At 36.3% G+C, this 26596-nt stretch overlaps 1 protein-coding gene across 8 annotated transcripts in view; it reads left to right on the forward strand.

The window, feature by feature from the left end:
• LOC113840964 (uncharacterized) overlaps nt 1–26596 on the forward strand; it is a 180927-nt gene that overhangs the window by 138909 nt on the left and 15422 nt on the right. The window contains exons 8-9 of one of the 8 annotated variants that reach the window (XR_011809889.1): nt 20240–20396; nt 22179–23476. The exons of 4 other annotated variants lie outside the window; for them this stretch is intronic. The gene's annotated coding sequence lies outside the window, so the exon portion shown is untranslated. 3 more of the 8 variants (XR_011809888.1, XR_011809891.1, XR_011809890.1) reach the window with 3 other exon arrangements.

Raw genomic sequence — 26596 nt, forward strand, 5'->3', positions numbered from 1 at the left:
TGAATTAAGAAACATGCAAATGCTTAATCTTAAATAGAAAATCAGCAATCCTTAGCTTAAGTAACTGAATGTTTGCAATAACTACTATATTCCTGTAACATGTTTTCCTGCGTTATGTTAAATGAGCAATGAAATGAGAGAGATGAAATAATTTAGGACCACTGGTAAATTAAAGCGGACAAATGTTTTTAATATTCCGTGAATATTTTCGAGATGTTAAAATATATCTTGTTCTGCATCAGGCTGAGACTTTCCAGGTGAGATTGAGAGAGGATAGCCAGAAAGTGTCGTGGTGGGGATTTGAACTCCACTTCGAGAGGGATTGCTCTAAGGTAGCCCAAGGCTTCTTTTAAAGTGTTTTGTTTGTTTTTTTCTGGCTGTCCCAAGGGAATCAAAGGGACAAGGGGAAAGATAGCACCTGACATATTCATGTTAGTGCTGAGGCATGGGATGATAGGAGGGGTAGCTTTTGCTGGTGGAAGAAGTCTGTCTTTCTATCCAACTGCTTCCCTGAGCTCCTGTTTCACCCAGCCTAGCTTTTCCCTCCCTTGTCAGTAAACGCTGGAATGGTGGACGTGATTCTGTGACCGTGATAAACAAGGAAACAAACCAAACCCGACTGTGTACATGGCAATTCTCCAATTCTCACACCTTGAAAAATTGCTTTTGTAGAACATGAATATAGTAGTGCAAGTCATCAAGAAGAGGTATAGTTTAGGCTGAAAATGATCAGTGTGGACCTGTGTTGTAAAGACAGTGCGCCCTTGACTGTCTGTAGAAGTGATCAGAATGTTTCATGTGAATGTTTTCTTTGTCAGTGGCCTTTTTGTGAAAAACATTAGTATTTAAAATTTTAACTGTTTTCTTTTTTTTCATGTAATATTAATTGAAAATGCTTTCATAGTCATTGCCTCAACAGTCTGGGACTGTGATTTAGTGACAGTCTGAGCATTTCTTTTTCAATGTCATTTTTGACTTAGTAATAATTCAGGTCATAACTATGAAATGAATTTTCATTTGAAAATGCAATGTAATTACAGAGGAAATGTTTCAAAATGTCCATTTTTTAATCTCTTTTGAAAACAAACATTTCTTGTTGGTTCATATGAAGCAATTTAAACAATATTACAATACTTTATGGAATATTCCCCTCCATTCCACTGCATTAAGGAAGACCCCTACATTTAGATTTGAAAAGAAACCTTTCTTTTGAAGAGACAATAGGTGACTTACTGAGCACTGAAACAGATTGCCCACAGAGGTTGTGCAGTCTGCATCCTTGGAGATGCATCTAGATAGGGTCCTGGGCAACCGGCTCTAGGTGACTTTGAGCAGAGGTGTGACAAGGAGACCTCAAGAGTCAACCTCAACCATTCTGTGAAAAGTCAAACTGTCAGCATGGTTTCAGAGTACCCTAAGCAACAGTGCCCAAGTATACGCTGAATTTGTGGTATAGTTCCACTCTTGGCTTTTTCACGGGACACTTAAGATTTCATTTTTCTCCTTCTTTTTCATTCGTCCATCTCTTTTTCTCTTCATCTTTCTATATGCCCATTATTTCCTTTTCCTTTCTGCTTCCTGCTTTCTTTGTTTTGCTTTTTATTATTATTATTATATTTTAATTCACATGTATCTTTCATCTTGTTGTGAATGCATTAAGGCTTGTGGCTGTCCTCTGGTAAAGAATTTCAAGGTCTGCTGTTATGGAAGATCAGTCCCATCCTTGCAAATTTCATTCTTGACTGTGAAGAGCTTCAGGGTTTGCTGCTTTGGGAATTAAAGTTCTGTCCCAAGCCCATTGAAAAATACTGACAAAGTTTAATGACTTTAAATGCAGGATTGAGTCACCACAAAAGACAGAAAGAGGGAGTAAGACAAAGTAGCGATCACACTCCAAAAAGCAGATTTTGATGAGTGTAAACGCCCTTCCTCCTCTCCTTTTTTCTTTCCTTTCAGGTCATTCTTAAAATGAGAGACATACAGTGGTGAACTTCCCAGAAAGCCTGATGAAGCTTGTTATTGAATAATTAATGAAAATAACTGGTATCAAAGCTTATCAAAATCAAAGCCTCTATTCCAGGCACAGTATACCTTCAAATAATGTAAAATAATATCAGACTTTGCAATTGTAGTTTAATTATGCTATTAATATTACCATAGTTTTATTGCTTTATCAGTAAAGACTTGTCGGTCTTAGAGGTAAAATTAATCTTTTTATATTTTCCTTCTGATTATATTTGTTTCCATAAATTGCAAATTGTAAGCCTAATCAACCATCAGGCATTCAGCACAACTGCATTTCATTCTTTTTTTCAGTAGAGCAAGCACCCTATGATACTTGATGGGCCAAAATAAACATTTTATTAGTTTACATTCTGAATGCTCACACATGACAAATCAGTACAGTGTGAAATGACTAACAGAAATTGTTGTTTCCCAAAGAATAGTGGAAGAGGCATTATAACACCCTTGCAATTTATTCCAAAAATTGCTTTTTTTTTTTTTTTTTTTTTGTGTGTGTACTGTAAGAGGTTGAAGAAAGCTCTCTGGGAGCTTTAAAAATTGCTCCATATTTGCTTGCCTTCTCCATGGATGAGCTGACAACATAGCATACTCAAATATGAAGAATATATCTTGAAAATGATGTAAGCATAACCAAACTAAGGACATCACTTTAAACAAATCTGTGCTTATTTTCCTTAAACTGCTCTGCATACTGGCACAACATGCTGTTGCAGATTATATAAAATTTCTGAAATAGTTTTTGCAGTGAAATCTGTGCAAAACTGATATTATTTTGAGATACATGTATCAGATAATTTAGTCTGCTGGTCTTTATATCTTTTAATCAAAAGCCTGTTCTAACTTTTAGAAATTTACTGTAGACTGTTACGACATTTAGATATCTGATTATCAACAGAGGATCCAGTGCCATTTTTAATGATGAATTGTTTCAGCATTCAGATTTCCTTTATGCCATTTTACTGTCTTTATGAACTCATTACTTGCTGTAGAGAAGCACTGAATCACCTTTATGCCATCCAGAAATGGACCCACTAAGGCCACCCTAGGCAGCCAACAGATGTTTGTCAGCATTGAGGAAGTATTTACAAAAGCAAGATCTTGCTGAAATAAGGGTTCAGGGGCTGTTGTAACTCCTCATTCTTGTGCCAAGAACTTCAAGAAGTTTCAAATGTCAGGTCAGGTAAGTTAAAACAGGATGGGCTGAAGTTCATTTCATTCAGTCTTGCTGTTCTGGGACTATATTCTTCTGTACATTTTGTTTTATCTTTCCTTTGTTGGAGGAAGTAATCTATTTTCTGTAAGTCTACCATCTGTATATTTGGGTCGAATTTGATAAATAGCAGGTATTCTGACTTTGAGACTGGAAGGAGATGGGCTGATAAGGACTTTCTCTAAGTGTTTCCCTGAGTATTTAAGACCAGATCATTTACATGCACAGAAATGGATATTAGCTTTCAATACAACAGATACATTTATACTGCATCAGTTAATCAGTGATAACTATGCACATACATACTCTGACCACTGGTGTCACTGTCTCTGTGGTTGAGTCACTTCACATTTTCTGTGGTACTAGAATACTGTACACAGACTGTTACTGTCAAGTGGCTGGTATGCTGCCTTTTGACATCCTGGCTTTCCCTAGGGCCTCAAGTCCACTATATGTTTGGAACCCACACCCATACTGATACTAGGTTAAAAGTAGTTGAGAGCTGATCTGACTTGAGCTGGGATAGGGCTGTCACCATCAGCAACGTTCTGTCAAAGGTTTGCTTACAGTTTTAGCTTAGTAATGGACCAAACAAATTGTGTCCCTGTTAAAATGAGAGAAGGTTTTGCTATTCACTTAAAAGGATCAAGATTTGGTGCTGTGCAAATTATCCAATAACTCTGGAGCTTTGTTTGTGGTGGGGCTTAGCAGAGGAAGAGTGAGTAAGGTCTTTGGCATAACAAAAATGTAGTAGCTATATAAATATCAGAGGAAAAATTACTGTGGGTACTTGTCTTTACTCTTCCTACATGTCTTTACTCTTCCTGTTCTCTAAAGAGACCGAATTTTTCAAGTCACCACCATACAGACACATGTACCCAACGCAGCCTTCATTGTCATCTTCTGAAGTTGAATCTTTACCTAAGTGACTGCTCTTGTACAGTTCTTGGTAGTGTTCCAGTTGATTTCATCAAAGTGGTTTCTTTCTTTTTCTTACAAAGAGATTGATATATTAAATCATTTGAATTGATCTCTTTGTCATAGGGCTGGAAGGTTTGGATTGGACAAAGTAACAATAAACAACGTACTGTATTTCAAGCAAATAGTTTTAGTATGTGACATAACGACATAGTTTCTAAAGTTCGTGCAAGCAGCTAAGGCAGTAGGTATGTTTATATGCATACATATTCTTAGTTTCAATCTGGTGCTTTGTGCATGAAAAACTTTTACCACCGTGGTTATTTGTCAGATTATGTATGTTGAGATTGAAAACACCATTAACAGAGTGTTTTCTTTTCCTTTTACAAGTGCTTACAGCATGAAAGATACTGTAACTAACAGGTGAAGTCAGTGCAGGGCAAGATGCAATATAAAACAAATCCTTACCTATCTCTAGATCCACACATCTTTAGTACTTTTATGAAACTGCAGCATCGTGTTGCGTGCACCTTCAGAGAATTAAGACAGAAATAGCCCCTCAGTTACACTTTGGCTGAATCTTTTACAATGCATTTATAAACTGTAGGGGAACAAGGTGTCTCTGTCTTCTGTTGCCTGTATAAAAGCTGGTAGAAATGTCCTGCATTATTAGCCACTCTAGTATTGCATTTTATGCTGGAATTTTTTCAGATGAGAGAAAGGAAATGATATAAGGCAGGATTTTATTTTCAATTTGTCTGTCTGAACGGTCAATTTGACAGGGGGAGAAAATTTTCACGTACTGTCTGGTATCAGCTTCAAAGATTTATGGTGAAATAGTGTTTTTAATGCAACTAGAGTCCTGTGCATTATGTTCATGTGTCGCATTAAGGGGTGTAGCCGATTAACCGTTACGTGTCTGGTCAGATTCAGGGTACCGAACTATCACAATCACACATTCACCAATAATGCATTAACCGATGTGAGTCTGGTCGAATTCAGAGCACTGAACTACCACAGTCACGGATTCACCAATAACATATAACCATCCTTATTCTAGTTGCGTTCAGTGAGAACTATCACGGCTAGGAACAATGCAGTTAAGTGCAATTTATTACAGCAACAGGTACCCAGGTTCTTTGGATTGCCAGCGATAGTTTACTGTCTGCAAAAGCAAGACACACACAGTATAATCAAGTGTTCAAATCTCACCCAAAGGCATCCCAATGGGGTTTGAAGGGAGGCTCAGCCCGTCGACTGATCCCAGGAGTCAGGAGGTCCTCGAGATGATGTATTCCCTTGTGATGGTATCTCCCTTGACAGTGGTATCTTTCCTAACATCCCCTCTCTCTTAGGTCAATTTATATTGTTTTCTATCTTTTAGGTGGAGCTTGAGTGACTCTAGTCAAGCATATCTTAGTTATGATTAGTGAAAAGTTTTCCCGTCTCTGTTTAAAGGAATGGGCTCCAAGAAACTCAGAGTGCATGCTCAGTGAGGGGTGGTCGCACCTTGGAGGCGGGTAGCTTTTGGCATGGAGGTGTGTTTTGGTATTATAATGATATTATAATGAGCAAAAGTACATTGGGGTACAGCATTTGTCAAAACATGACAGGTCCTTGGCTTGGGGTAGCAAAAAGTGTGGTTTATCGGTCTCGGTGTGCACAAGAACAATCGAGTTCCCACCTGGTACAGAGCCTAGCCATGGTGTCTCCACTCCACTCTATGCTCTATACTGTTCCTTAGAGCTAGCACACCAGGTTCCCTTAGCATGATAGCATCTAAGGTTGGAAGCCTGGGGAACACCCAGGTAATGCAGCTACACCCTACCCTGAAAGCCTCTTCAATGCTGTACATTTTCTTTAAAATGTGAATATTAGTTCTATTTTCCTAGTTACTTTAGGCAATTACACCACATAATATTATATTTGTTTAATTCCTTGATGTGAACTGTGGTTAGAACCTGGCTTTCCTGTAAATCAAAATGCTGTTTTGTTGCTCAAGGTGTAAAATATCACTCATCCTGGATATATGTCCTCTGTGGCATTTGTGTAGGCATGTATACTTAAGACAACCTTTACAGTTGAATAGAAAGAGCTTATGATTATAATTTGGAGTTGCATTCTGTTGCTGAGGAGGACAAAGCTCTGGAAAATTGCCATCTCATCATTACTGCCTTCCACGTGCAGGAAGGCCATGGCCAAGCATGCACAGCTGCACATTGATTTTCTTTTCTTGTACTTTGCAGCAGCATTCCATGGTTCTTGGCTGCCATTCTTGAAGCAGATCAATTTCATATTAAATTTCTTATTAAACATAGCTCTCAGACTGCAAGTGAGAAGAAAACTCTGCTGTTTCAGGATGTTCACAAGGCATATGCCAAATTGATTTCAGAACAGCATGCATAGATATAAAAGCAAAGATATTTTTACTTTTCCCTTTTTGTTTCAAAATACTTTGTGCAATCTATTTTAGAAGAGTGAAAAGTCTTTGAACTTAAAGACTTTTTTTGGAGAGGAAATGTTCTTGTAAGGAGGAGTAAAAGTAAACATCCAATGGGATTTCTCAGTGTCAATGGTTTTAATTAAAATCTTGAAATATTCTGTCTTGGTCCGAAGGAGAATTATGACACTTACGCAGATGAAGTAGCACAGAAGTAATGATAATGTTCCCTGGCTAACAATAAGGCTTCAATGGTGTTTTGTGCATGCTTGCTTAATTATACTTTTTTGTAGCTTGCAGTTTCACTCAAGTTGCTAGTGTAAATTTGGCGTTCTTAACTGAGTATTAGAAGACTACAGCAGTAAAACAACTTTCAGTCTCATGAAGTCAAAAAGAGTTTATCCTAAATGTTTGAAGGAACTTCTTTTTGGAAAAAGTTGCTTTCAGAACTGAGTTCTGCTTTTCAGTTCTGTCATTTTAGCTTCAGAGTCATCTGAAATCACAGCCATTATTGTTTTTTTTTTTTTTTTTAAATGTTCTTTGTAGTTATAAATACCTAGATTTTCTAAATCTATTAGTTGTTGGAAACATTCCTTAGTTTATTCCTTACTTCTAGGAAATATGCTGAACAGTTTTTTAAGCAATGTGTGACAAAGGCTCAAGATGAAAAATACTGATATGTACCTAATTTTTTGGTCTTACCATAATAGTTGGTACATTCAGTGTGTACTAGTAGAAGCATATGCAATCCTGCAAGTCACTGTGCTCATATACAACTTCATTTGTTTAAGTAGATCTGTTTGCTAGGATGGGAGCATTCGATTTATGTAAAAGTCTTTGCAGGACTTAGTTCAGTCCTCAATGAAGTCTTTGCATGTGGTTCTCATTGAAATTAGTGGACATATACTCTCAACATTGATTTTTAAAAAATGGGGAGGAGACTACATTTCTTGGGACACCAAGAGATACAATGGTCTGCATTTTAAAAATTTGCCCTGAATCTGCACTGTAGAAGAAATGGTATTCTTTCTACTCTGACAAGGAGTATACGTGCGTACAGTGAGGAGGCTGCAAAAGCCTCATTTGCATCTAGAACATTGAGGGCCGGAGGAGCATGTGAAGTACTGGATTCAGTAGGACTGGTTCCAAATGTGAACATTCACAGAAACAACCTTAGGTCTCTTAATTTTTCTCATCTCTCTGGTTGCAAAATTAATAGTTTATGCTGCTTAGTGCTGCACTACAGTGAGTCATATTTCCCATATTTCATTCAACTTGACCTGAATTAAATGATGCTGAATTTAACTGCATCAAAAATGACAATACACATGCCATAATCAAATCTGGATATAATTAAACTAGCTCAATTTTTTATACTCTCAGTGAAACAACAGAACTCTCCACGTGTGATTTTTGTTATGCACAAACGTTCATGCATTTCTAGGTGGATTAGATGAATGCCAAAGTCATTACAAAGATTAAGCTAACAACAAACTTGAATCCCACTGCCGTATACTGTGGTACTGAGGAAACATTTGTATAGGATGGAAAAGATAAAGGTTAGAATAAGTAGGATTTGAAAAAAAAAAATCTTCCAACTGATTTGATGAAGTAAAATGATGTTCTAATGGGAAAACTAATATACTATTGACAGACTCGAGCAACCAAAATTTATCAGTGGAACACTCACTACGAGGAGGAAAGCATTAGACATAGTTTGGACACTCATTTGCCATAATCAAGAGTATGCATTGAGATGCAGCATTATACAGAGCTGGCACATTTGGTGCCATCTCATGTACTTAAAACGTGTGGCTACACCAAACTCCTAAGCATTGTCTGTAAAAATGCCACTTATAAGTTTTAATATAGTGAGAAGTAGCAAGAAGCGTTTGTGTTTCTTAAGAACCTAAAGAGAGACTACATTTTGGTTGGGCTGGTCTTGTTTTTACACTTGTCTGAATCAAAAGGAAATTGTAAATACTGAATAGGGGCAGTATGTTTGTGTACATAATTGTGTACAGAATCCCTTGTGTTACAAAGGATTCTGTAATCTAGCCTATGACCCTTGGGCTAAAGGGAGAACTTGATCATATCCTTTACAGAGGGGCTGAAAGAGGAGAATTAGGTAATTCATTCAATATTTTAGATATTTTAATGCAGCCTTAATGCTGGGCTCAGGCTCTGTGTTGGCAGAATCTGTCAGACCCTGTTTTCTGAAAGATAAACAAAATGGTAGTAAAAGATAGTAAAATTGCCAGTGTTGTATCGTCTTAGCTTCTATGTGTCTAGAAATGACATCTAGAAATCATATATCATACTTCTATACTCTAGTGCAGGATCAGCTATTCTTACAGAATTTGTGACAGAAATCTGTGTGGTCTGCTCTGTAAAAGTCTGTGGCTATGGAGAATCACAACTTTGCTGGGTAGTCTCATCTTATACCCATCTATTCTTTCACTTATCTTCTATTCTTACTAAGTTTTTTGTTTAGTCTGATTTGCAATACCATCCCCTGCCCCCCACCCTGCAATTCCCCTTTTGATACACATTCTTTCCCATTCTTTACTGCCTAAGGAGAACATGGAGATTTTTAAATTTCTTTTTGCTGAATTTGAAGAGTCAAGTCTTGTGTTCCCTTGTTCTTTCCTGTCTAGACTGTAAAAAGCCCAGTACATTCAGTCTTTCCATGTGTGTCATCATTGCAGGCCTCTTAGAATTCCGGTGCTCCCATCCATTTCTTTACTTTTTTTTTCTTAATGTCTGGTTCTCCAAATGTGACACCTTACTGTGAACATCTGCCTGGATTTAGCTGCCCCTAGCTCCCTGGATTTAGCTGTTTAGTGTTCCAAAAAAAGGTCAGCTTAAAATTACATTTAGTGGAGTACATTCGATAGCTGGGGCAATGATTAATGAATAAAATGTGTCTGAAATGGCAATATTCCTTATTGGATTCTTTTCCATGCATTCAACTATTTTGTTGCTTCTTGTTTTGAAATTCTTACTTTTAAAAAGTGAAGTTTGGGGGGATATTTAAATACGTCTTAAATTTTTAACAAACACTTAGATTGTTTAATATTTAGAACTCCTTTAGAACAAATATTTAGAACTCCTTGTTCTTTGTGTTAAAATAAATTTTCATTCTAGTCCCTGTGAATCTCTCATACTCTTGTTCCCAAATAGATGGAAGCATCCTTTTTTTTTGTGTGTGTTACTGTATGCATCTCTGCAACCAGAGTATTTGATATTAAAAATTGATTCTGTAGATCTTCCCAGTGCTTCACAGCTACTATACCTCTATTAAGCTTTCATACTTGTTTCATAAAATCTTGCTGGAATATATTTGCTTTTTCCCCGGTTTGAGCTTAACAAGTAAATTTCTGAGGTTACCTGGGGGAAAAAATGCAAATGTGTTGAAGTGTTTGACAAATATCATACATCAAAGCAGGTACCCTCCCTCCCTCCAAATCCTAAATAAGGCTTGAAGATTGATATCACTGGGAAAAAAAAAAAAAAAAAAAGCACTTCTATAAAGTTCCTGTTCCATACAGTTCCGACAATATGCAGAAACAATGAAATGAATGTCTGCTGTCTTCATTAGTTTTTTGTAAAATGCAAAAGCATTTTCTGCCATCTCATTATTCAGGGCATACATGCACTCTCTATCTTGGTGGCAGAGCTATAAGAAAATGAAGAGCTCTTTATTAATATTTACATGGGCAAAAATCACAGTAGAATCTACAAGCCATGTTATCTGATACAAGAGCAAACAGTTGTGTCAAGAATTATTTCAGCCTGTTGCTTCCATGGGTCTGTCTGCGTTGCATGCTGGATGATGTTCAAAGGATGTGTTTTCCAACAGCCAGCTACACTCCAGCTCTTTCCTCTTTTCTTACAACAGAACAGTGAGAAAGAAACAAAATGACCCTCCCATTCAGAGACCAGCAGATGGGTATATTTTCTTTTGACTTTGTCTTTAACTGTTTCAAAAAAGAAGCCAAGCATTCTGTACTAATGCTTTCACCTCTGAATACTTTGCTACTTCCAAGGGAAACTTTTATGAACTGGAGTTCATGAAAAACAAACTTCAAGTGGAAGGGAGAGATGTTTCTGTTAAATAGCGTTTCAGAAATTGCACATTTTCAGAAGGTGGGAATTACGTTTTCTTCACTCCTTGATTTTTAAGCTTTGTTTCAGTCACTCTGGAATTAAAGGAAAATTGGAAATGTTGACAGACTGGAACAAGGTGGATGTGAAATGTGTCTCCTTGTTTGTATTATTTTACTCCTCATTTTCCTTTGATTCTTCAGTAGATACTTATGGAGGTGTCAAATATTTCTGAATTTATGTGAATGACAGAACTAACAAAAGAGGTACAGAGTAGATACTTGAGGAATTCTTTCTCTGCTTCGCTGTGAAATAGTCTTGTTTATCTTGATTAGTAGCACATTGAGTTCTAACACCAAAGACAGGCTATGTTACGAAGAAATGTTTATTCTTACTTTATGTATGATATCATCAAGGTGACTTAATGTGTTTTAAAGCAAAAAAAATCATATAAAGCAGTAATTATTCACTTTAAATTATCAGACACTTAATCATGTTTTGCCTGCTCTTGGATTTCTTTTTACAGTTGTTAATCCAATAAAATAGAGGTACTTCTGGACATATGCACTTATACAGTTGTTTATCCCTTTTATTTATTTCCAAGAGTCAGGTCTCTATTGATCAACAGAAAGAATAGACTTAATAGTAAATTATGTCCACCAGAAGCTTAATAAAATATATTTTCTTTGTTAACCCACACCTCTAGATAATTGAAAGTTGTCTTTCATTCATAGAAGCATGTATGTGTCTTTCAGAGAATAAAGCAACATTGCAGTTTTTAAAGGTAGTACGTATTTAGGCCTACTTCAGAAGTGGATGATATGAGTCACCTTCTGCTAAGGTCTTTTAGATGAGGAAGAGATATTTGTAATATTTAATTTAATATTAAATTAAAGACACCGTAGAAATAGAATCTAAAGGTTCTAATGGAAAGAAATATGTTTATTGTATTTACTAGCATGGGCAGAAGCATTCCATTGCTCCATTTAAAATCCTCGTGAGTGCTTAAATAAGCCAGATAACCATGCATTTTCACATCATTGTGGTTTAACCTGGCAGGCATCACGCAGCCGTTCCCTTGATCCCAGTGGGATGATGGGAGAGAATTGAAAGAAAAAAATGTAAAAAAAACCCCACAAACTAGTGGGTTGAGATAATGACAGTTTAAAAGGATAGAAGCTGAAGGGAAAATAATAATAATGATGTTAAAAGAATATACAAAATATGTGATGAACAATGCAATTACTCACCACCCGCTGACTGATGCCCAGGTTGACCTTGAGCAGCAGTACCTCCCAGCCAAACCCCTTCACCGCGTTGTATCCTCCAGCACGGTGCCATGTGGTTTGGGACATCCCTCTGGCCAGCTGGAGTCAGCTGTCCTGGCTCTGTCCCCTCCTGGCTCCTTGTGCACCCCCAGCCTCCTCGTGGGCAGGGCAGCACCAAAAGCTGAAACGGCCTTGGCTCTGTGCAAGCTGAAACACCGGTGCGTTATCAGCGTTATTCTCATCCTGAATCCAAAACACAGCACCATACCAGCTACTGGGAAGAAAGTAAACTCCGTTCTAGTCAAAACCAGGACACACATCTATTTTGACTTCATTTACATTTCCATGGCTGTTGTGTAAGTACCGTATTAAATGTTTCTGGCATGCTATTGGCTCCTTCGTTAAACAGTTTTTTATATAGTATATCAGCTGAACATATTGGCTGGTTTGATTCAAAACTTAAGAGCTTCTTGGTTCAAAATATTTCATATTCAAGTTATTTATATATTTAAAAGACTAAATATTATAGGAGTATAGTTAAGAACAATGGTTCTGAAGAGAGAAAAATGGTTCTCTTTAAAGCAGCCCATGTCAAGAGCTGCACATGCCAGCTGGCTCCAAAGACTAAAGAGAGGCTGCAAGAATGAATTTCTTTAACCCTTTAAGCGGTATGATTAATGATTTTTTTATTTTTTTTTAGCTAGATGTCTCAGACCTCTGTCCATGTGAGGGGCCTGTATAGTTGAGTGCTAGACATACGTAAGAAAGAGTTTCCACACTTGAGTATATACAATCTAAATGTGACTAGGCAGAGCATGTAAAAGAAACCAACAGATGGAAGGAAGTGTGAGAAGAGAACAAGTAACAGAAATAGCTGCATATTTTAACATAAACAAATAGGATTCACTATTTTTCTTCACTTTTTTTTTTTCCACTTTTTTTCACTTTTCTTCATGTATCACATATCTTCTTTGTCAATGACTACTGTAGTACTGCATGTTCAATGTAAGTAGTTAGCATCTCTTCAGCTACCAAACCAAAGTTCATGTGACATTTCTCACTGAATAGCATCTTTCAATTTTATATTTTGAAACACTGCTCTGTCCCCAGTGCCAACACAAGTTGCCGACTTTCCAATATAAAACTTTCCAATATAAAAGGTAATGATTGTGAACATTTTTAAGATTAGCTTTTGATTTACTTGAAAATGTCAACTTACATTCAGGAAGACAACTTGACTGTGTCTATTTCCAGCTGAATTTGCAGTTCTGCTTTCAGTGTAATAAGATACTGTCACAAGAGGCTGGATTCTTGACAAAGTTAAGGGTATCTTCAAAAAGAAAAAAAAATCTGAACTAACGACAATAGTTATTGAATATGTTCTTAGTATCTAAATGATGAAAGAGCTGTAAATCATATTGTCTGATAAATAGGAACTCTTTAGAATGACAGATACTTCAGCGTTGTGTCAGTGTATTGTAACAACATGAAACAAAACATATGAAGAGATTGCATCCAAGAAGTTCTAGAGATAGGGAATACTGTTCTGATGGAAGAGAAAGTGGATAGGCACAGTGTTTGATAAACATACCATGCTTATATATAGCAGCTAGTTTTCACGTGCCTGTAGCCTTATTATTCTTTCTGAGAATATGGTAGTGTCAGAGAAAACTGGCATTAGACTTGCTCTGGAAGTTTTCTTCTTTTTGCTTAGAGAGGGAGCTCTGCCTCCCTAAGCAGGAGCATCCAGCTAAATGTCCAAATTGTAGGTGTCAGAAGACTGGTCAAATGAATCCCTCACTTCAATTCAGTTTATGAGTTCAGCTGAAGCCAGTTCTAGATGTTCTTTCATTTCAACTATTAAAGATTAATGAAGCAAAAAGTGTAAAATCCTTAGATATTCTGTGATTGCTTTAAATGCTCTATCTGAAGAAAAAAAGTCCAAGCAGGTATTTCAGAGTTTAGTCTTTTATGCTTTTCTTATAAACCATTAAGAATATAAACTCATGCAGGAAGCTGATACTCCTGTTTACAAGCTCTTAATTTCGAGAGCAGCATGTGTGTTTCGTTGTTTGGTTTTGCAGTTTTTGCAAGAGGCACATGGCTGTTTCAGAAGTAGCCACAGCATAAGTGAGTAGAACTGGTCTTTACTCAGTTGCCCAGACTGTTTTAAAAATGTTATCTCTAAGATTTTGTCTTCTTCTAAGTCTATCAACTAACCTGGACATTTCTCTCATTGAATCTGAGGAATAATGAGTTGATCAGAGGATGCCTTTTAAGTTATAGTTAATGTGTTGTCAGTTAACAGTAGCATCAGATGAATCATGTAATTTAACCACAGTATAAAGGACACAATATATGTAGGAAGTACAGCTCTTAAAATTTATAGGCTGAAATAATTTTGCATGAAAAGTGGCTTTGTATTACTTGATTTTGTTGTTCTAATAAATAGTTTGGAGGCCTGCAAGCAGGAAAAATGAGAAGATGGATCTGTTTTTACAAATTCTTTTTACAGATCTTAAATTCAAAATCCAATAGATAATAATTCTTCATGGGTGATAACAAAATAAAAATTTTAAGTAGTACTCTAATCATAGAAGTAGTTGGTTAGTTGTGCCAAAGTTAATTACAAGAGAGTCCTGGGCAGACGTGAATCTCACATGCATGGAAAAGATAGGAATGTTTCAACAGAAAGAAAATGGAAGTATTGTGTTAATAAAAATCTAGTGGCATAAAAATGAGGAAAAAGAAAGTAATGTGTTTCTGTTTTTCTTTAATCTGTTAAATTCGCCTCTGTTAATATTCAGCCCATTTTCATTTGGTCTGACCTTTCTAAGTTTTTCATCCTCATCTGTTGAGCTAGTATTTTTTAATTATGCTCACAAATAGTATTTTTCTTTTCAGAGTAGATGCTGCATTAAAAATAGCTTGCATCAGAGGCTAGTTATTCTTCCTAAGCCTTTGTTGGAAGCTATGGGTGCAAGTGGACATGAAAGAACGGTGTCTCTTTCAGTTCATTTTTCCTTTTTAGAAACTCCATCTTCATGGGTCAGACTCTGTTTGGCTGGCAGCACTGTGTTGTACATTCTCTTATGTCTAGATTTTGGAATAATAGGTTTAAAAAAAAAAACAACAGTAAAAAATAGGTGAACTTTTAAATATATTATTAAATATATTGGATGCTCCGATGTTTGTTGAGATTTTTGTTTATTAAGAATTTAAGGTTTTCAGAAGGATTATGATATGTGAAAGTTTTATCAAGGAGATATGAGCTAGATACACACTGACTAAATTGGCTTAAAGAGCAAACAAAGAGAAGGGTCTATTTAAAACAGTTGTCAGAAGAGGAAGGGAGAGGAAGAATGGGTAGTGTACAATACAGTGATTAAAGCAACATCACAACTTCTAAGCACATCTTTGTAGCAATGTGATACATGCTGTTCTTCTTCTGGCTCTCTGATATCTTTGAACTGTTGAGACTGAAATTTCCAAATGAACAAAGCAACATCTCATCCTTTCAGAATAGGAGTAATGACATTGGATGTAAGGAAGAAATTCTGTACTCAGAGGGTGGTGAGATACTGGAACAGGTTGCCCAGAGAAGCTGTAGATGCCCCATCCCTGGAAGTGCTCAAGGCCAGGTTGGATGGGGCTTTGACAGAGCAACGTGCTCTGGTGGGAGGTGTCCCTACCCATGGTGGTGGTGGTGGGGGGGTGGAATTAGATGATCTTTAAGGTCCCTTCCAACTGAAACCATTCTATGATTCTATGACATTAAGAATATGTTTCCATTATGTTTCTTGAAGTTTTCTATTTCTGTTGAAATGCACATAGAATCCTCTAATTGTCTTGATCTTTTGTCTAAGGAGGTGTATGGCATTACAATGATATTAATAAATAAATTAAAAAAAAGTAATGAAACATCTAATATCCCCTTTAATGTCTGCTAGATCAGTAGCTTAACAGCAAGACTGTAATCATAATATATTAAAAGAAAGGTATGCAGTTAGGTACATAGAGTGCTTTTTTCTAACCACTTCACTTATCCTCCTCATTCTTTCCTCTGATACTGATTTATTTTGATCAGCGTGCCATTAAAGCTCCTACCTCAGCTATCTTATTAAATGCCTAATTTTAGGTAGCAGGCTGTATAAAAGGTTACAAACCAAATTCTCAAGTTCTTTTGAATGATATAGAATGAAATAGACTGTTTAGTCTTGAAAGTCTTGCCAAGTATCCAGCATATTTGTGTGCCTTAAATACCTCTTGAACCATGTTCATAAATAAATACGACTTTTTGAAAATACAGCTTAGACTTTGGAGTCACAAACGTGCATTTGTGCAATTACAAGGTCACAAATCCTTTGTAAAACACCAATGTATACTGTTTTTCATGCATACAGTATCAGGAGTACACTGAAGGACAGTGAAAATATTTCATTTTCAGGGGTTTCTGTCTGTTGACATGGCTTCCAAAAACTGATATGCTGTTAATTAGGACCACGTAAAAATGTTAGAATTCAATTAGAAATATAGCCACATAAGTAAAAGCTAGGATGGAGAAGTAATGCCCCATTTCTGCTGTCATTTCTTCACACAGACATCTTTATGTCTATGCTAAGATTCACTGAGTTCATGGAGATCCTTTGCGTATTAAATAGCAACAGTCTCAAGCTCAAGAAAGCTCTTTTGTTTAGGTGTTTAGAGAAAAATTGTATGTGCATATCTTCGTTCCTTAAGTTAGAAAACTAAACATAAAACCAATTCTTTCTACTTCTGAATCAAGTCAAGCAGCGCAAACTTGAAGTTGAATGAATTTTCCATATAATTAGCTTTATCTATAAGAGAACAGTGTAACTTTTTTGTTTGTTTGTTTTTGTTTTTTACTTAACACGAGAATGTACCCAGTTAATACACAGAAATTATCATGTGGTTTCAAAATGAATAGGGATAACCTAATTTTACAGAAATCATGCTTTATTAGTTCTGTTTTGTGCAAGATGGCAAATGGTACTGCTAATTGAACGCTTCAATGTCAAATAATCTTTCTGTTAAATTTCATGGAAATAATTTCCTCAATATATATTTTATGTAAAAGAGATGCGTGCAAGCTAACAACTATTATTTCCATACTCTTTGCTTTTTTGAAAGTGTCATAAACCATACAGTTTCTGTTTTACTAAAGTCATTGGTATTAAGCAATGAATAACTTGAAGCTTGAATGTCTTTGAGAAATTGAGGCTTGTAACATCCTTTTCTAACTGTCATGATAAAACAGATAATGAGGAAGCAAATCTGAGAAAGGGTGTGTGTATCTGAAGATCTGACATCTTTTTTTTTCCGGTAGTTATCACCTGATAAAAGAAAATATACTGCCTCTTCTAATAAATTTAGCCTAACATTACAGGTATTCTAATAAATAAATAACACTTTTGGACAAAGGTATTATAAACACTGAAATATTGCTTACCCAAAGATAATGTGTGCAACACCAGTAACATGAATCACGTTAACAAAAGAATAATAGGTCAGCAAATTATCTCTTTCCACAGAGATGATTTTATGCTGACTTGTTGGCAGTATTGCTACTATGGACTCAGCCATTGTTGGAGCATATTAGGGGTAAAAAGATGGATCAGGATTACAAACATCTATGACTTTTTCTCTACTGCAGTAGAAGAAAAAGCTTTTTTTGCGGTGTTGTTCCACTGTATGTCAAAATCTCATAGAGTAGATCTTCAGTAACCCTCAAAAAGTAAAGAAAGGGATTCTCAGGTACACTTCCTACACCAAATCTGAGGTATCACTTAAATGATATAGGAGCCTTTTTGTGGCATAGACCACACCTTCTTCTAGTGATGTGGGTTCCATTCAGGTGATTGTATTTCAGAGTGTTACAAGTCCGAAAACAGATTTTTGATTTCATATTTTGTTTACCCAGGATAGTTAATCTAAAATAATACTAACTTTTAAAATGCACCAGCTGTATACACAGAAGTATAAAATTGAGAATGGTAGCACAAAAATATGGTGCATGATTTAAAACACAGCTGACTACGCTGGTACTGTCTGATCTTGCATGCTTTTAGTGCCAATTCTTAGGTGCTGCACACCCTCAAAGACTTCTGAATTGTCATTGCCAGGGAGAAGAAACAATCCTCACAGAGAACTGACAGTTTCCTTGATACATACAGCAAAAACTTATTATGTTTGATAACTTCCATTTCTTAATTTTGCTTGTGTTATTCTACTCTCTGTATATGCAATCTGCATTTCTACTTATCTCCATTATCACAACATGGAGAATGCCTTCTGAAAGATTGTGCCTTGCTGAGCTTCATTGTTCATTCCTAAATGTGAACACAGCCTCTTCAGATAATCTGTGACTAATTGTTCAAGAAAGACAAACACCATATTCTATCATTTTTGTTTTAGTGATTAGTATATGTAAATTGCATTGTTCACAGGAATGAAAGACGACAGTGAGGCAAGCTTACAATAAAAACGTTCTTACTAAAAATAAATGTGCTTATATGGAAGTAATAAAAATAGGGTAGAACAGCACAAGACTCAGAGTAAATTTGGGCAGTGGAGTTGTTTATGCTAACATTTGTCTTGCTGTATCATGCATGTATGTCTACATGGCATTGTCTGAAAAAGCAGTGACAGGCCACTAGCGTGTAAGTTAATGAAACAGGTACATGTCTGCCACAGAAAACGGTTCCACAGAAGTGGTTTAGTAATCATTTGGATGCTCATGTAAATTGATGTTGTCAGTGTAGTAACAAAAGACAGCTGCCTAGAACAAAGAGTCTGCTACCGAGTCTGATACCATCTGGCCTTTTGTTCAATAACTTACTGTTCAGGCATATTGAAGATAAAAAATGAACGGTCACTTCTTTGCACTATGCTTAAACTGAAGCCTCAGTTATTCAAAACTGTCACTCATTACTTGTTATCACTAAAAGATCTATGAAAAAAAGAGATAGTATTAATATGAAACGAGGTCACAAAATTAATATTCTTCTAGTATGGTGACAATAATAAAATCGTAAAGCAGAAGTGTTTGAAAACAGAGCTGTACAAATCAATGTGCTTCGAGTAGGAGACCAAATGAATGTTGTTGTTTCCTGACCTGCAAAAAAAAAGAGTCACAGACAGAATCAAACTCGAGTTACAAACAGCATAAACAGTATCATATAGCTTTCAGAATGCAATATGCCATAGTACTTTTATACTTCTCACCTCTTTCGTGATGCAGCTGTTATGGCTTACAGAGTATATCAGAGATTGTATGGAAAATGCATTTTCCATACTTTTTGGGTGACAAGCTAGTAGGTGGAACAAGATGTTGGGAAATTTAAACAGGAAGTGTTGCATCAATTAGTGCTCAAAAACATTTTTTTCTTTCTTTTTATGAATAAAATATGAGATAAAGAGCAAATTCCTCAAAATAAGACACACGCAGCAGTTTTGTTAGCTGCAAGGAATGTCCCTGTTAGTCTCAAAGGAATGACTTGACTGTCTATATAAAGTTGAGTGATTTATTTTTTTCTACATAAGGCATTCAGGCCATAATCACCTAAATAGAGTACGTTGCCATAATAATTAATAAAAATCTTGTTCTGCTACGGGATTAGAAAATAGTTGATCGATCTTTATTCCAAATTTTGAGTTTGCTTTTAATGCTTTATCCATCAGGTGGATAAAGCTTTTGATGCTTTTAAACTTTTTCTGTTTCCTTTGTGGAAATTTTACTTCACAATTTCAGAATGTTAATGTATGGAGAAGAATAGAGGCCCCACAGAAGTCATCATGTAGCATGAAATAAATCATCCTTCAGACTGCCTGTCTGCAGTGAAAGAAACAATGCTAGATCTTCCTCAGGTTATGACTCCTATATTATATATATAAAGTATATATACCTGTGTGTACTGATCAGTATTAGATATTTCAGGGAGTCTGAAACTTGTGTTAGATGATTGCCCATAACACTAGCATTCTTCAAAGAATTTTATGTTGTTCATATCGTTGACGTGCTTCCAAAATTCCACACTTTCTTCAAGGGTCATGTTGTCTAAAGAATAAGTATTTGTACAAATGGAATTCTTCATCATCTTTTGGGATTAGACAGTGGCTACAGCAAGAATGCCTTGTATGATATTTGTGCAAGGCTCAATGTCAGGTGATAATAAGCAACAAAACCCTTGCAGACCTTGCCAGAATGATCGAGAACTAAAATGGTTCTTATTCTTGCACCTTTTCCTATAGGTATGGGGTAGCAACTTATGTAGACTACCTGTTATTGGATTCCGAAACTGGTATTTTGAGTCCTGTGATAAATTTCACCATCAACCCAGTGATCTGAAAACTTTCTCAGGTGTAACAGACTGGGCACCCAGAAAACTGAATAATGTTACATAATCGGGTATGTAGTTGGGTAATGAACGTTTTGAAATGCATGCTATTTTTGAAAACTCTCTCAGAGCTAAACTGAAAAGAACTAGGTTTGTGCTTTTTGTTGAACTTTGAAGCATTTCCCTAGTGTATACTAGATCCTAGTTTAGGTCCTTTGACCTACAAAGGTCTTTCCATTCCCAGGTTAAACAAATATGGTCTGGCAGAGGAAATAATGGAGTGCAACAATGAATTAATTTATTTCCAAATGGCATAAGGCACTTAGAAATAATTGCCAGTACTAAATTAACTGTTTTGTAACATTTGGTATTCAAAATTTTTTTATTTTATTTATTTTTTTTTTGTGGTAGAAGGTAAAGAAAATTTGATATGTTCTTGTATTTCATATATGAGTGTGTGTGTGTGTGTGCAAAATATACCCTTTCTATTTTCTGAAAAAGATCAGAACATCAGATATAGGCTGAAAGAAAGTAATGAATATATATTACTAATATGTACCCTATAGAAAATGTTATGTTCTGAAATGTACTGGACTCTTCCAGAAGTCCTTACTGAACCCCACATTAATAATTAATACGTGTGTCCGAAAGCTAGTCAGAAGGAAGAACTCCTCTTCTCTGGGCTAAACAGGCCCAGATTGCTTAGTCTTTTCTCATAAGACAGACGCTCCAATCCCATAATCATCTTTGTGGCTCTGCGCTGGACCCTCTCTACAAGTTCTATGTATGGGCTATGTCTGGGCTCCCTCTTGTACAGGGGAGCCCAGAACTACAAACAAGATGCCAGGTGTGTCCTCACCAGAGCTGAGTAGAGGGCAAGGATCACTTCTCTCCACCTGCTGTCCACACTCCTTCTGATGCAGGCCAGGACCGCATTGGCCTTCCTGGCCACAAGGGCACAGCCCTGGCTCATGGTTAAATTGTTGTCCACCATGAAGAGTACCTCCTCAGCAATTTTTCTGATGATACAAAACTGGGTGAGTGGCTGATACCCCAGAGTGCTGCCATTCAGGAGGATCTCAGCATGCTGAAGAGAGGAGCAGAGAGGAACCTCTTGAAATTCAACAAAGGCAAGCGCGTGGTCCTGAACCTGTGGAGGAATAACCCCATGCACTAGAACAGAAAGGGGCTTGACCTGCAGGAAAGTATTTACATTTTCTTCACAAAAATAGAACGTGTTTGTTCTATTTTGAAGAAAACTGACACTCCTCCAAGATTTCTAACATTTTTGAAATAGACACTTTGTGTCTAATCCCACTCAGTATCTCTGTTCTGAATGTGGAGCTACCAAATAATGTAATGATTCTATGTGTTCTGCAGTTTTTAGAAGGTAACGGTAAAAAATAAAAATTAAAAAAAAAAAAAAAAGATGATTAAAAGCCTAAAATAAACACAATAAGCTACTATGGAGTTTATGTATTTTTGAGAGAAGTGACTACATTCAACATGCCTAAAATTGCTACTAACATCTCAGTTTCAAGTCCGAAACTTGACTGGTCAGAGTCGATTGTCTAGATATTTAGTGGGAGATAGTAGAAGAGGTCTGCCCTCTGTTGTTTTGAGTGACGCTTTGTGTAATGAATTTGTCAGTACAGAACGAGAGAGAGAGAAAGAGAGAAGGAACAGGACAACCAGGTGTTGACAGCATGAAGAAACATTCAAATATGGTAACTGCAAAAAATGTTTATGGAGACTGTATGAGTTGCTACTCCAGAGCTAAAAATATGTTTGTAATTAGTTTTCTAGGTACAAGAATATTGTGTAACAGTGATTTTTTTATTTATTTTTTGTAGCACTTGCTTGCTTAAAAGAAGAAATTAACAATGGTAAATACAAATGTACCGTTGGGGACCCACAGAAGTTCACATCTAGTGAAAACACTTCTACTGATGCCTTTTCACCTCTGGAAGATGAACATTTAGATTTTCCTCTGAAAGGACTGCGATTCCTTAGCTCTATCAGTATGATATAAATGGCACACAAAGTGTTGTACTGCCTCAAAAGCTTTACAGTCCTATCACTCTCCTTGCAGACAGTATAAATATTCTTTTCCTGAATTGGGTTACTGTCATCCAGGAAAGAGAAGAAGCTACCCCAGCTACCATTCTATAGCTCTATAGCTCTTTATATATAATGTTTTTTATATTGTAGTTCCCATTTTCTCTACTTTTTTTTTTTTTTTTTTTTTTTTTTAATCTTTGGATCTTTCTCTCTTGCATCTTCTGTTTTTCTTCCTCATACAGATTTTCTTATAGGGATTTTTCTCTATCTTTATCACCATAAAAAACCTGCTGTAATTGCAGCTGGTAGGTACACAGTAGTATCTCTCATTCTATGTTATCTTAGATACTGCTGTGTGATATTGAGGGTAGATGTTGAGATTTCTGAGATCATTGTGCCTTATGACAAGCTACGAAACTGGAGTTTGAGAAAATTTTGACAGATGCCTCTGTTTCTTCATGTGGTTGTCAAAGCTGCAGGTATTCAAATGAGAATCACTAGAGGAGTCAAGCCCCATTAAATATATTGGGATCATTTCAGAGGGATACCCCCCACGTTAAGGAAGGAAAACAAACCCATTTCAAAGTGTTTTTTATTTTTTATTTTTTTTACTGTTTAGATAATTGTAACAGTTTATCCTTTCAGGGATGGTCAAAGAGGGGATTTGTGAAGTGTATTTCTAGAATTCCAGTAGCATTCAAAGTATTTATACAGTAAAACTTTTGGTATCTCCACATTATGGCATCCTGGGACAGGTCCACAAACTTCACTATGTGTTTATCCATTAATTACATTGTCATCTATCACACACAAAGAAACAGGATGAGGATATATCTGTTAGCCAAACAAAACCGTTTCCCTGAGAGGAAATACATTTGGCAATACAAACAATAACATGGCACTCAGAGTAAGCAGAGCGCACATTTCTCAGCATAAATCAGCCTAAATATAGATAGGCAATTCATGTTTGAAATGTAAGTGTTACTGTAGCTGTGCAACCTATTATGCAGAAAAAGACAACACAATCTCACTGCAGATTGAAATAAACCATTTACTTTGGCTGCATGTAAATAAATGTTGCTAGATTTCCCCAATGCATTTTCAGAATTTATTTCTAGGATTATATTTTTTTTAACTGATTATTGTTGATAGTGAGATTGGAGATGGTAGCTTATTGTAACAGAAAAATACCTTGAGAACCCTATAGTCTGAGACTGCACTGATGAATTGGTGTTTATCAGCCTTGGAATCTTCTTAATTATTATCCACTCTTTGGCCTCAGTAAATCTATTCTCTTCTGTTGTTTACATTATGCCTGTTTTTGCTAATTAAGGAGAGTGAGGAGTATTTTCTGCTAGATGTTAATGTATTACATAACATCTACAGAGCAATGCTCATCATGGTTGTGACCGTAATGCAATAAAATAGACAATAATCAATTAATCAGTCAATTTACCAGGTAGTTAAAGTAGAGGGTCACCAATTAATGCTGTTACTTCTGGTCATTATCATGCTGCAAAACTCGGGAGACCATCCATATTCTGATTAGTGTAGATGCAACGCTTAAGGTACAATAAGAGTGATAAGTACTGAAGTCTAAGTTATAATTTTGACTTGCAGATTGTTGAACCATCCTGGCTTCTGTTTTTTTAAAGTTTATCATTCTGATGGCTGATGACGTGTGTAATATAGGTACTCAAATGTACCTTCATTCTTAAAATAAACATGCAGAGAAGGAAAATGGAGAGACCAGAGAGGAGAATGTTATTTTAGAGTCTCTGGCTTGAGACATAAAGCCCACAAATGACTGAGTAGAAATGCTGAGGAAATAGTTTAATATTGTATCTTTATGTTGCCTATCATCATTATTGTAATAACTATAAAAATAAGTGACTGTGAATTTTAAAAATGGGCAAAACGGCGCTGATGCTCCAGCTGCTGCTTAGAGCCTTTTGTTTTATCTCCCTACCTATTTATTACCATTGACTTCACTGGGAAGAGATGAAGAGAACCCTGTCTTTATACCAGATGCACTGGCTCTTAGCAAAGCAAAGAAAAAAGCAGAAGTTAGAATGAAACAAAATGTTCTGTAGCTCAGGAATGCATGGGCTGTCTTTTTCACTCACAGTATCTGAACTGTGCTCTTAAGCTTCTCTGCATCTTTATTTCTGTAATGGTTTTAATTGGCAGATACTAATACTTTCCTGCCCACAGGAGGAATATAAAGATTTTTCAATATTTCTAAAAAGCTTTGAAGAACAAAGTTGCCCCTGCAGAGCTGGCTGTAATTTCATTAGGAAAGTGCAGCAAGGCTGAAAAACTTACTGGTTTATTTTGCTGGCAGTTGGAATAATTTTTGCTGCTCACTGGAGAAGAAGTTGGTTTTCCTCCCGATTTTATAGGCTGGATTGCCCTGTGAGGCTTGAACTAAAGCACAAGGTGTGTGTGATGCACAAGCTGTACTAACAGCAGTTCTGCTGGACAAACTGCATGTTCTCTGCAGAGCCATTCCTGGCTCCCTATATGACCCATTCATTCTTGGACTGTAACATCAGGAAATTAGGACATGTCTGTACTAGGCCATGCAATGGGAAGATGAAGACAGGACTCTAGTCTTTCCTTTTCTAGACTACTAGTCTGTTCTAGGGAAAGAGTTAAGCAACAATTCATATCTAACTATTCCTGCAGAGTGATACACAAACTCCACATATGGAAAACTTTATTAATATAGATATGTGTGTGTGTACATATCTTTTTTTTACATCAAGAGATAATCCACATTATAATCAGAATCAAAGTGATTTGCAAATATATTTTACCCATTTTTAATGGTGAAAATTACCACCTGAGTGAAGTAATGTCCCTAGAATTCCTGCTATAGGCTGTACCAGATAAGCTTGTATTTACTCATTCTTTCTTTGTTTTATAGAACTTCTGTGCAAACTTTGTAAGGTGTTTCTCATCGTCATTAATCCAGACCTGGATCCATCAGCCAAACTAGCCATACTGGTTGGATTGGTGTCTACTTGGAAATATTTTTTATAATTGGTCTGCGAGACATGAATGCTGCTACAGTTTTGTTTGTTTTGTACTTCAGGTAGTTGACGATTATTACTTGGGTAGATGCAAGTGAAGAGTGTGAAGTAGCAGTGCAGAAGAATGTAGTACAGAAAAATATGCTAGCACATAGAGGTGCAAGCAGCTGTTGGTTTATGGATATGGAAAGGAGACAGCCGAGTTAACAAAAAGAGTTCTTCAAGGATAATACTGAAGGCTATTCTGGTTGAAGGTAAACTTTAGATTAACATTTTGTGCTCATAGCTACCAATAGGCAGTAGTGAAGTGCTGGTGTTGAGAGTATTGGTGCTGGTGTTGTAAACCTTTTTCAATGGTAGTGGTTTAGTTTGTCCAAGAGGCTTTGGATTAGAATGAAGCCACAGATCTGCTCAAGAGGTGAATATCACTTTGCATCTAGTAAAAGGTACATACCAGTTGTGCCTGTACAGACAGTCTTATATACTGGAGTTGTGCTCATCTGCCACTACTCTGGACCACTATACATGAGGCTAAAGGACTTACAGTGACAATAGTGATTATTCCATCTCTTGTGAGACTTTTTGCGTGGGGAATAAAATAAATTAATCTAGTTGCATGTTTTTTGTTTTGGTTTTGGTTTTTTTTCATGTTTCTGCATTCAATTACAGTATACATACTAATTTAGAAATTCAGTGTTCAAGAGAGCAGCTTTTACTACAGCTTTCACTAGAACTGCAGTGTTCACAGAATCACAGAATTTCTAGGTTGGAAGAGACCTCAAGATCATCAAGTCCAACCTCTGACCTAACAAAACAATGAGGTAGCATTTATTCTACACTTCAGTATTTTTACTGAGCAAAGTATCAGAGCCTGCTTGCTCAGAGTAATGTCGTGTTCTGGAGTTTGAGTAATGTTACCACATAAAAACATGCATTAACAATCAGTTAGCTTACAAGTGTGGAATGAGCAGAGATCCATTAGTATATTAACTCATAGGCAGTAATAGCAAATAATTATTCATTATTGCAATCTCTTTTTTTTTTTTTAGTTTCTGCTTCTGAATTTTTTAATGGAAGTACACAATGTTCTCAGATATATTAGAGGTCTATTGAGGGATGTTCAGTTGGTATCAAGCTCTTAGAGCAAGCTGCTATTCTGGATTGTTTCCTAGTTA

The sequence above is a fragment of the Anas platyrhynchos genome, chromosome 5 (assembly GCF_047663525.1).
Source record: "Anas platyrhynchos isolate ZD024472 breed Pekin duck chromosome 5, IASCAAS_PekinDuck_T2T, whole genome shotgun sequence".
Taxonomy (NCBI): Eukaryota; Metazoa; Chordata; class Aves; order Anseriformes; family Anatidae; genus Anas; species Anas platyrhynchos.